The sequence below is a fragment of the Pteropus vampyrus genome, unplaced genomic scaffold (assembly GCF_000151845.1).
Source record: "Pteropus vampyrus isolate Shadow unplaced genomic scaffold, Pvam_2.0 Scaffold653, whole genome shotgun sequence".
In the NCBI taxonomy this organism is placed as follows: Eukaryota; Metazoa; Chordata; class Mammalia; order Chiroptera; family Pteropodidae; genus Pteropus; species Pteropus vampyrus.
In genome coordinates, this window is record NW_011889434.1 from 431,728 (window position 1) to 442,432 (window position 10,705).

General features: G+C 40.8%; 1 long non-coding RNA gene across 1 annotated transcript in view; it reads left to right on the forward strand.

Moving 5' to 3' along the window:
- Positions 1–471, forward strand: part of LOC111733831 — a 42,453-nt gene extending 41,982 nt beyond the window's left edge. The window contains exon 4 of the long non-coding RNA XR_002778195.1: positions 233–471. This is a non-coding gene — a long non-coding RNA (uncharacterized LOC111733831). The remainder of the gene's footprint in view (positions 1–232) is intronic.
- The last annotated feature ends 10,234 nt before the right edge of the window (positions 472–10,705 follow it).

The following is a 10,705-nucleotide window of genomic DNA, read 5'->3' on the forward strand; positions in this document are numbered from 1 at the left end:
AGCGATTTTCCTTTCCTTGTCCTTTAGGCCTGTAGCATCACACTCAGTCATCTGGAATTCTTGGCTAATGGAAGACATAGGCCCCTGAGGATGGGTACATTGTTTTGGTGTCACCTTCTGTGTGCCCAGTGGGATCCTTGAATGCCGAGAGCAGAGCAGGATCAGCTTGCTGGGAAGAAAGATCCCTTCTTATGAGAGGCTGTCTCATTGACCAAATGTCTGGCTTTTCTAGGCTGCTGGAAGTGGACTCTTTAGGAGAAGAAAGGAGGAAAGAGAAGCAAAGAATTGGATAGGTTGCTCCTAGGAGTTGATAAGCAGCAGGAGAGATGCCTATTCGAGAGTTCCCTGTACCAACAAGAAGCTTTACTCTCTCACGATGACCTCAGTATTTTCTGGTCTGAGAAAGGTACAAAGTTGTGTCCAGTCTTTTTTCTTTTTATTATCAATTTATGGTGTATATGAATCTTCATGCACCAAAACGTATTACACCCATTTCCCGTTTTGCAATTAATTGGCTGTCATATTGGTCCAAGGACTGGCATTGTTGAGGTTATGTAGAACTACCACAAGCAAAATGTTTTTTTCCAGGATGAAAGATACTATTTCATCCTGAAAAAAAACAAACAAACAAACTATGGAGCTGCTAAAAATGGATTAAGCACATTTTCATAAATGTTTCATTCCAGGAAAAAGTGTGTCACAATTCAGCCCTATGTAAGGCAAGTTGCAATTGCACCCTCTTGACAAGCAAGTTTCCTGAAACCTCAGTCTGAGGAGCAGTGTCTGTGTTGGGATGGTATTATCTGGTGAATTCAGTGACTTCTAGGGCTTAATTTTGGTGGCCAAGTTGAAGAATCATTTGGCAAACCTTCCTAGACCCCCCCCCCCGCCATTTTGCCTATCCCACTTATTGAAGTAGAAAGCAGTCTGAGGAGTACCTCGAAGAGCAAGTTTTGCCCCCAATCTGAGGAAATTCCCAGAGCATTAGCTACTTTTCAGAAGCATTGGGGTAAGAAGTTGTGTGCATGCGTACGTGTGTGTGTGTGTGTGTGTGTGTGTGTGTGTGTGTGTGTGTGTGTGAAATAAAAGACAGATGCCTTTTTAAAAAATCTGCTGAAGAGGACCACGGAATTTTAGTTGAATCTCAAAAGAGCAAGGCTGCACCTTTTTGCTATGTGTGTTTTTCTTTTCAGGGTCATTTTCAACTTCCAAGGATGTGACAGTTTACTCGAAAGTGAAGGCTCAATCTCTGGTGCTGAGAGAGTGCTGCTGGCAGAGGCAGGAAGCCCTTTCACCCTTCAGACTCATAGTGTGCATGCATAGTGTGTACAGGTTGTAGTGGCGGTAGGAGTTTCGCAGTCCTTGATTTAGCTTGAGGAAGGAAGAAGAAAAAAAAATGATAGATGTGTTAGACATGTTCGGTGCTCTCTTAAGACATGGATTTTGCAGACAAAGCCTGGGGTATCTAAACTTGCGGGGGAAGCCCATGGAGAAGTTAATTGAACTCCTCCCCAGTCCTCAAAGAGAAACCAGGTATCAGCACCACGATAGCACTAGCGAGCACTGATCCTGTCTCTGTTGCTGGGCTGTTTAGTGTCCAGAGGACAACAGAAATATTTAGCTCCAGCCAGGGAAGGTATATTGACTAGCACCCAGGTATACACCATTTCTCCCCTGCTGGACCCTCAGAATCATTACTCATCCCATCAGTCACTTTAGAGTAATTCACTAGGTGTACAGGAGAGTTATTAAGGTTTCCACAGATCTTCCATTGACTATCCTTATCTCTTGGCTCTCATAACTCTGAAACAACCTTTTTCAGAGATAATAGGGCCTTATCATTCCTCTCCTCAAAAGTAAATTGTTTTTCACTTCTGATCATGCTCATGAATATCTTATTTCACTTATTTGTGGATTGTGATCATCTATGCCGTATAAGTGTGAAGACTTTATATAACATAAAAGCAACAGAATTTGGAAAGGTGAATAAATATTTACTGTGTGGAATGGATAACTTTCCCACTAATTAATACATGAACTCGACAAATATTTATTGAGTGCAAATCATACACCAAATATTCTAGGTGCTAGAGATATAACAGTGAACAAAACAGATGAAGTTCATCCTTCATGTAGCTTACATTCTAGTGGGATAGTAAAGTACAGTTGAACCTTGAACAATGTGGGGGTGAGGGGCACTGAAATCCTACAGTCAAAAATCTGCATATAATTTTTGTCTCCCCTCAAACTTAACTACTAATAGCTTATTTTTGACCTGAAGCCTTACCAATAACATGAACAGTCATACACATACCATGTTATCATAACATACACATATGTTGTATTTTATATGTGTTATATACTGTATTCTTACAATAAAGCAAACTATAGAAAAGAAAATGTTATTAAGAAAAACCTAAGAAAAAGAAAATACATTTATAGTACTGTACACATTTATTGAAAAAAATACATGTATAAGTGGACCCGCACAGTTCAAATCCTTGTTGTTTAAGGATCAATTGTAATTCTTTCTCCAAGAAGATTCTGCATGAGTCATCAACAGTGGTACAGGGCTTCAGTACCTCTCAGAATATTTGAATTGGGCATTTATTACATGGCTTAGAAAAGAGAGACACTACTTTTTAGCAGGCAGAAATGATTTTCATTTCCACCAATCCCAGAATCTGTCTGCTAGTCGCATCACACAGGTCATCACTTGCTAGACACCCTTCCAAGAAGCTTATCCTCCAACAATCCAACCCTAAACAGAATACACATGTTCAAGTCCCATGATATCTCTGGTAATGCATGCATATTTGTCTGTGACTGCTAATAAGCACCTTCCTCACTAGGAGAGTTAGGAGGATTAACAGCACTCAGCACTCATGCTGTGGTGCTTCTCTAAGTGGTCTCCAATTTTTTAGAATTCTCTCTCTCTCCCCTTCTCCCTTCCTTTCTCCCTCCCTCCCTCTCTTCTGTCTTTGCCTTTCCTTCTGTCTTTTTTTTTTCTGTTTATCATGAATAAATTCAATGTTGCAATAGGACATTGGACACTAAAGTAAAAAAAAGTTAGTTGGTGACTACATAGAAAGCTGAATTTGCATTAATGATACCAATCATATAGTTATAGTTAAATAATCAGCAAATTTTATATGACAAGAATTAGAAATTTAACATTAGAGATACACTAGTTTAATCTTGCACTACTGTAGTGTTCACCATCTGGGTAAACACATGCGAGCGCATACAGACAAACACACACATACAGAGCTCTCCCTGATAATCTGAAGATAATGCCCCTGCTGCCAGCAATATGTGAGTGTGGCTGTGGAGTGTGATGAAGTTGGGGTGTGATGAGTAGTCCTTTTCATCCTGAGTGCAAGTGGATCTTGTTCTTTGATTTGTGGTTGTGGCTTCTACATTTACTGCATTAATGAAGCCCTTTTAGCCACAGTCACTTATGTAAAAAATCGGAATCCTTAGGTAAGTTGCCACATTGAATCACTTCTTTTTGTACAGAGTGGGTTAATTCATTTTGTAAAGTTATGCTGCATATGGCCCAAAGCAACAGATTCTAATCAATGACAGGTGCTCCCAAAAAGAGTCACCAGAGATGCTAATCAGACAATAAGCTACTCTAAACCTTAGCAGATCATACACACCAGCTTTTGCTGCCACCCACTCCTGCAACTGTTAGCAACATTATTGTTTGACATTGAGAATGTTGCTCTGAGAACTCTGACTTCTCTTTGTTGCCCATTCATTGTCAGTTTCTTTCTGTAACCTTCACATTGCCTTTCTACCATGCATTATATCCCATGTGTTCTATAATCCCCTCACTTTCCACAGCAGTGTGCCCACTGCTGAGTCAAAGGAAGGTGCTGTTTCACAATTGCAGCCCTAGTACAACCAGCCTCAATTATGGTCCAGTTTTAGGGGAGACAAATAGGATGCTGAGGTCTTGAAGTTTCATGCAAGCAGTGGCACAGAGCCAGGGAAGTCTGCTCAGTTGTATCACCTTCAGCAAAAGCACTTGAGGGAACAAATTATCTTCCATGTATAGAACCAGGCCTATGAAATAGTTCAATGGAGGAGAAGAGGACCATTTAGAAGGTTCAGTGAGTAAGTATGAACAGTTTTTCACACCTCAGGGAAGTGCCCAGGAGGAAATTGGAATCATGGGCAGGGGAGCTCAGCTCATCCTGAGCTGCTAGAGAATGACAATTTGAAGTGGCTCTTTTTTGATGGCTCAGATTCTGGCAAAATGTTTGCTGAGATTCCATTCAAGATCAAGTAGCAACCAACAGCAGTCAGAAGATTCCTAGAGAAAACTAAACTAAGGAGATATGCCTCAGACCAGAGATCAAATCCCGGAGAAGCTGTTAATTAGCGTTAATTAGTGCCTGAGGAGTCTTAGCTCATGTTAATTACATCGATTGAATCCTGGGGTAGAACTGAGTCCACCAGAGGCTAATAACACCAAAGGGCCCTTCTCATTTCCTTATTCTGAGGATTCTCTTGTCCCCATGGAAGCTGGAAAGGAGTTCTGGTTATTGTGGAGGAGAAGTTTCAGCATTCAATGCTTCCAACGGTCAGATTTAGAGATTCTTTGTTCAGTTGGTGGGATTCATAACTATTATTTGATACATTTCAGTATCTTTATTTTAACTCCAGTTTCAATCAGATCTGATATTATTGATCTTTTCTAGATCCATTTTGCAGATGGGAAAATGAAAACCTACAACACTGTTTATCTCTGTCTTTTCTGCCTCGCATCCTGTACCTCAACTCTCATTCTGCCTTCACTTTCCCAAATATAACTATATTATGTTTACAAGTTGGTGAAAATCAAGCCAACTAATAAGACTGAAACAGAGATGGAACTAGGCTTCTTTTTGTAGGTAGTGTCCAGGAAATGTTTAGATGCCTGTATCATGTACAATTCCATATTCAGATTCTGTCCTTTCCACTGCTCTGCACCTACTCAGGTCTCTACGCACTTGTTTTCCTAGGACTCAAAGTCCACTCTGGAGGCTTTTTCAGGAAGAAATAACACAGTTATCCAGCCTGAATTCCACAGAGTTTTGCCATGAAATAGGCCTTTCCCCACAAAGTTCAAACAAGTTGGCCATGAAGTCAGGAGACAAAGCCAGGTAGTCTGTCCCTGCAACTAGCGGCTCTAGTCAACTGAGAACAAACTGGATCCTTAAAACATTAAGGGATGGTGAACAGTCAGTCCACATTCAATACTTTTTTTCCAAATCAAACTTTGCTATTATTAGTGGTAAGGTTGTCTCCATCCTAGTGAGCGAATTCTTCCAACCACCAGACAAATCATAGATGAAATGAGCACAGTAGATATTTTTTCCTGAAGAGCATGAGTCTTCTCTGCTCTGTGTCACTGTTTCCTGCCCTCTTCAAACCTACTCTGTACCTGAGCTGAGTAGAAGGAAAATGTAGTTGATTCACAAGTTCCCTTTAATGTCTGTACAGAAGCTTAGCCCAGCTTACCAAGAGCAGAGATGGCAGTGACCTTAACTGCCCTCATAGGTGGTTTGGAAGGGCCTTGTGGTTTCCATTTGGTGCCTGAAATATGTTGATTTGGTGAGGAATGAGGCAGGGGAGACTAAAATTCAATAGAAGAGACTTAAATGGGAAAAATGATGGAAAATGGCTAGAAACCCCTTCAAAATCTCATGTACAACCACCAAGTCATAAAATGTTAGAAATGGCTAGGAAACTATGGCTCAAACCTACTTCCCTCTTTTTGAAAGCCAAAGAAAGAACCAAAGGGGTGAAATGACAGGCTGCTGAAGGTGATCCAGTTATTTGATACAGAGGTTGATGTTGATCTCAGACACTTTGGCTCCTCAGCCAGCTGTTCCCCATCACTAGCTACTTTCCACCAAAAGCTCAAACCAGTCTTCTCCTATTTTCATCATTATCTGCTTTGGTCTCTGTGACATTTCTCCTAGCCTCCCCCACCCCTAGGCATGCATGTGCACACCTACACGCTGCACTGCACCTGGTAGCCAGGAGCTCTTCCCAGCAGAGTGCAGGCAGAGGCGATCTGGCTTTCTAGAATTGCTACTTTGCAATAAAAGTTCCCAGAAGGGCTAAGGGAGTCCCTTTATATTAAACAACAAGTCAGCTAAATTATGCACACATAAGCTGGTTCCTCCACTGTTTATTCAATAACTCATTCTCCTAAAAACAAACAAACAAACAAACAAACAATTCCACAAAGAAACAGAGGAGAGAAATGAGAGAAGAGGTGAAGACAGGAGAGAGCAAAAGAGAGAAACAACAATGAGTGGATTTCCTCAGAATTTCTTGTCACCTTCCTGTCCTTACTCAAATCATTTCTGTAATCCCTGTTCAGTGAGGCCAACTTCCCTCAAAACCCTGGGCACACATTGTTCTGCTATAATAATGATGATAAATATAATGTTGCCTCGGCAGTGTCTTTCTTTATTCAGACGCCTCATCAGCATAGAATATTGGTGTCAGAACCAAATGCTGTATTCTACAGAGGGCTGGGTCTCCTTTGACCACAAGAAGTAAGCCATTTGGAAAGAGGAAGCCGTGTGCTCGAAGAGGCAAGTAGGTACATGTCGTGGGCAGCCTTGGGTATCCTTGCTTTGAGAGAACCCCCTCCTAAGAGGTAGTGGGCCCATCTTGTCTTTGAGAGAATTCAGCACCACCCTCCTTTATTTCAGGTGGAGCTTTCCCATGTAGAAATGATTTTGCCTCTACAAAGGTGACCCCGCTTGTGTAAGGCACCATGTCAGGTGCTTCTAGAGTCATGGTTTTCATCAGCTCACAAGTATTATTATCCCCAGAAACAGTCTCATAGATGGCAAATGGGGAGCCAGACCTCATAAACGGGTTTCCAGCACCGAACAGTCTTTCTATAACAACACAGAGGCCTATGGATAGGCTGAGTGGAGCCTGGCTCATGGGAAATGCTTGCTAAATGTGTGTTGGTTGAAAGAAAGAATGAGTGAATACATGAATTGAGTGTCTGAAGAGAGATGTAGCTCACAGCGAGTGTTCCTCAACTCTAGTGCTCCTTTTTCTGCTACAATGTTCCCATGGACCTAAGCAGAAAGACATGTGTTGGTTGTCCAAGACCTTTTTATTTATTGACCATATCCCTTTCAAATAATGCTGGTTAAAAGGCTTGCTTAGACCCCATTCCCATTTAGTGAATAGGACAGGATCTTCCTCCCCAAACCTCTTCTGAAAGAAGTCATGAAAGGGGCAGGCTTTGGTGCCAGACAATTTGGCTTCAAATCTTTGCTCTACCACTTAGTAGTCGTGTGAACTTTTACAAGTGGCTTAACCAGTCTAAGCATCTGTTTCCCAATCTGTTAAGTGAGATAATAAATAAGACCTGTGCCATCAGGGTTGTCATAAAGATTAAATGTGATAATAAACATAAAGTTTTAGCATAGGGACATCCACATAATAGCACCCAACAAACTATCATTATCATTATTCTCGGAACTGGAGCACCTTATTTCCCTTTATCTGCTCTGTGGGCCGAAGGGATTTTAATGCACTGTGTTCCTCAGCTGGGAGTACCAAAACAGAGGATGTAGGCTTTGGAGGGAGTACCACATAACGCTCACACAGAGTAAAGACCAACACTGACTAGACTGATAGAATTGCAGCTAAAGAAACATCCAAAATGAAGGCTTAACTCAGGGAGAAGAGATGGTTAAAAATATTGCTCCAGGGAAGTGGGGCAGAAGTTGTAGGAATAGACAAGATAAGCGGAGGAGATAGACAGAAGGGAAAGGAAGAATGGGGAGACAAGGAGAGAAAAGGTTTGGGAGAAACAAAAAGGTTTGGGAGGGGCTGGAGAGCTGAGGAGAAGCTAAACTGCTACTGGAACATTAAGCACAAATGAGGGGAAATAAAATTAACATCTTTATTGAAAAGAAAAACAAAGAAGTAAGAAATATCCTTCTTTGGGGAAATCTTATGTAGAAAGGAGCAGGTGCTGGGGGCCTTTGGAGTCTGGTTGCCATGGTAATGCTATATGTCTTCTTTTCCATTACCCTGTGAATCTGGCTGCTGTTACTTTCTGCTCTAGTTTCTAAGTGAAGAGCTTAGCCCTCGGTGAAGCTTTGGCGTTTCCATCTCCAGCACTTTGGTTACACTGTGGGACCTGTTGTTTTATTGTCAGCATTCCTTGTTATATGATACCTGTCCAGAAAAGAAAAAGGAGAGAGGAGGCATACTGAGAAGCTGGAGAGAGTACTCTGGGCAACTCTTTCCAGATAGAGCAGGTAAGGACCACTTTATCCAGAGGGATATGAGGCAGGAAGGACTTTTAGTCACGCCTCCCTTTTCAAGGTGAATCTAGGTGGGCACTTCTTTAAGAAACTAAGATGACCAATCATCCTGGTTTGCCAACACTGAGGAATTTCCTGGGACATGGAACTTTTATTATACAATAAAGAGAGTCCCAGACTAACTAGGACAGTTGGTAAACCTAAGAAAAACCCCACTCAGAAAGTCCAAGATGAAGGGAACCCACACTCTTCAGAGCGTGACATTAAAATATCACATTCAGGAGCCATAGAAGGCTCTTGAGAAATATTGCTATTTAACACAGGCTCATAAACATGGACCATAATTTCATAGCTTGGTTTTACCACCAAGTCGTCTTTTCCATGCTATAGTACATAAAGAGATTCTCCAAGTTCCATTAATAAATACCTTTTGACCCAGCAATTGTACTTCTGAGTATTTATCCAAAGAAAACCAAAACAATAATTCGTATAGATCTATGCACCCCAATATTCATGGCAGTACAATTGACAATAGCCAAGTTATGGAAGCAACCTAAATGCCCATCAACAGATGATTGGGTAAAGAAGTTATGGTTCATATACACAATGGAACATTACTCAGCCATTAAAAAAAATGAAATCCTACCATTTGCAACACTTGGATGGACCTAGAGGTTATTACGCTGAGTGAAATAAGTCAGACAGAGAAAGATAAATACCATATGATTTCACTTATACGTGGAATCTGAGGAACAAAACGAACAAACTAATCAAAAAGGGCTCACAGATATAGAGGACAATCTGGTGACGGCCAGAGGGGAGGGAGGTTGGGAGGGCTGGGAGAATGGGGTGAAGGGTTAAAGAAGTACAAATTACTAGTTAACAGATGGTCACGGGGATCGGGAGCACGGCATAGGGAATGTAGTTAGCATTAATGTAATGGTTACGTGGAGAGCCAGTAGAGAGAAAGAGCAATTAGGGGACTGTTTTATAAACTATGTAAATGTCTAACCAATGTACTGTATACTTGAAACTAATAATAAAATTAAATTTAAAAAAAGAAGAGTTGGTACATATATACAATGGAATATTACTCAGCCATAAAAATAATAAATAAATAGCAATGAAATCTTGCCATCTGTGACAGCATGGATGGACCTACAGGCTATTATACTTAGTGGAGTAAGTCAGACAGAGAAAGGCAAATGCCATATGATTTCACTTATGTGTAGAATCTAAAGAACACAATAAACAAACCAAACAGAAACAAACTCGTAGATACAGGGAACATTTTTTGATAGTTGCCAGATGGGAGGGGGCTTGAAAGGTGAGTGAAAAAGGAGAAAGGATTAAGAAGTACAAATTGGTTGTTACGAAATAGTCATGGGGATGTAAATATAGCATAAGGAATGTAGTCAATAATATTGTAATAACTATGTATGGTGTCATTTGGATACTGGATTTATCGGGGTGATCACTTCATAAGTTATATAAATATCTGAACACCATGTGATACACATGAAACTAATATATTGTATGCCAACTGTAATTGAAAAATTTAAAAAATAGATATTTAAATAAAAGAATGATAGGTTATTTCTTCTAACTGCCACCCCATGTTTGAGTACTTTCACCAAATGCCTGCCAAATGGTCACAGAATCAATGCTAGACTATGCAGGTGACGGGAAACTTACCATTTTTCAATGCAAGTGATTATATCTTTGCAAAAATGGCACACACTTCTTTATATGGAGTCAAATCCCGACTTCTTATGACTTCCACTGATTGGTCCTAGGGCCGTTCAGAACACGTTTCACATGATACAGACCTTCCAATATTTGAAGATAACTCTATCTCTCATGGATATTATTTTCACGACTTGAAATACCTCCTGGTTCCTCAGTGAAATATGACATGTTCAAGCACCTTATTTTCATAGTAATAAATAAATATGTATCCAGTGTTTACCCTGCACCAGGCATTAATCGAAGTGTGGAGATAAAGTGGGTAAATGGGGAACAGAAGAAGCAGAAGTTGAGGCAGAACTAAAAGCACAACGAGCTATTTCATCCCTACTAAGGAATGTGATGTATTTTGAAAGTAATAGGCAATAAAAGAAGGGGTTTCAGCAAAGGGGTGGAAGCTCAAGTCTGTGTTATAGAATGCTTACTCCAGTGATGTGGAGTATGGGGTTGTGGTGAGAGGGGGGGTGAGCAGTGTAGAGGCATGTGACCAGTGACTATCACAATTATGCCAAAGCATTTAGACTTTATCCTGCCAATGCTCTCCAAGAATGGTCCATAAGCAGCAGACCACTGATAGCAGAACCAACTGGGGACCTTATTAAAAATGTAAAATCTTGAGCCTCACCCCAGCTTGCTTAATCCAAATCACTGGGGGG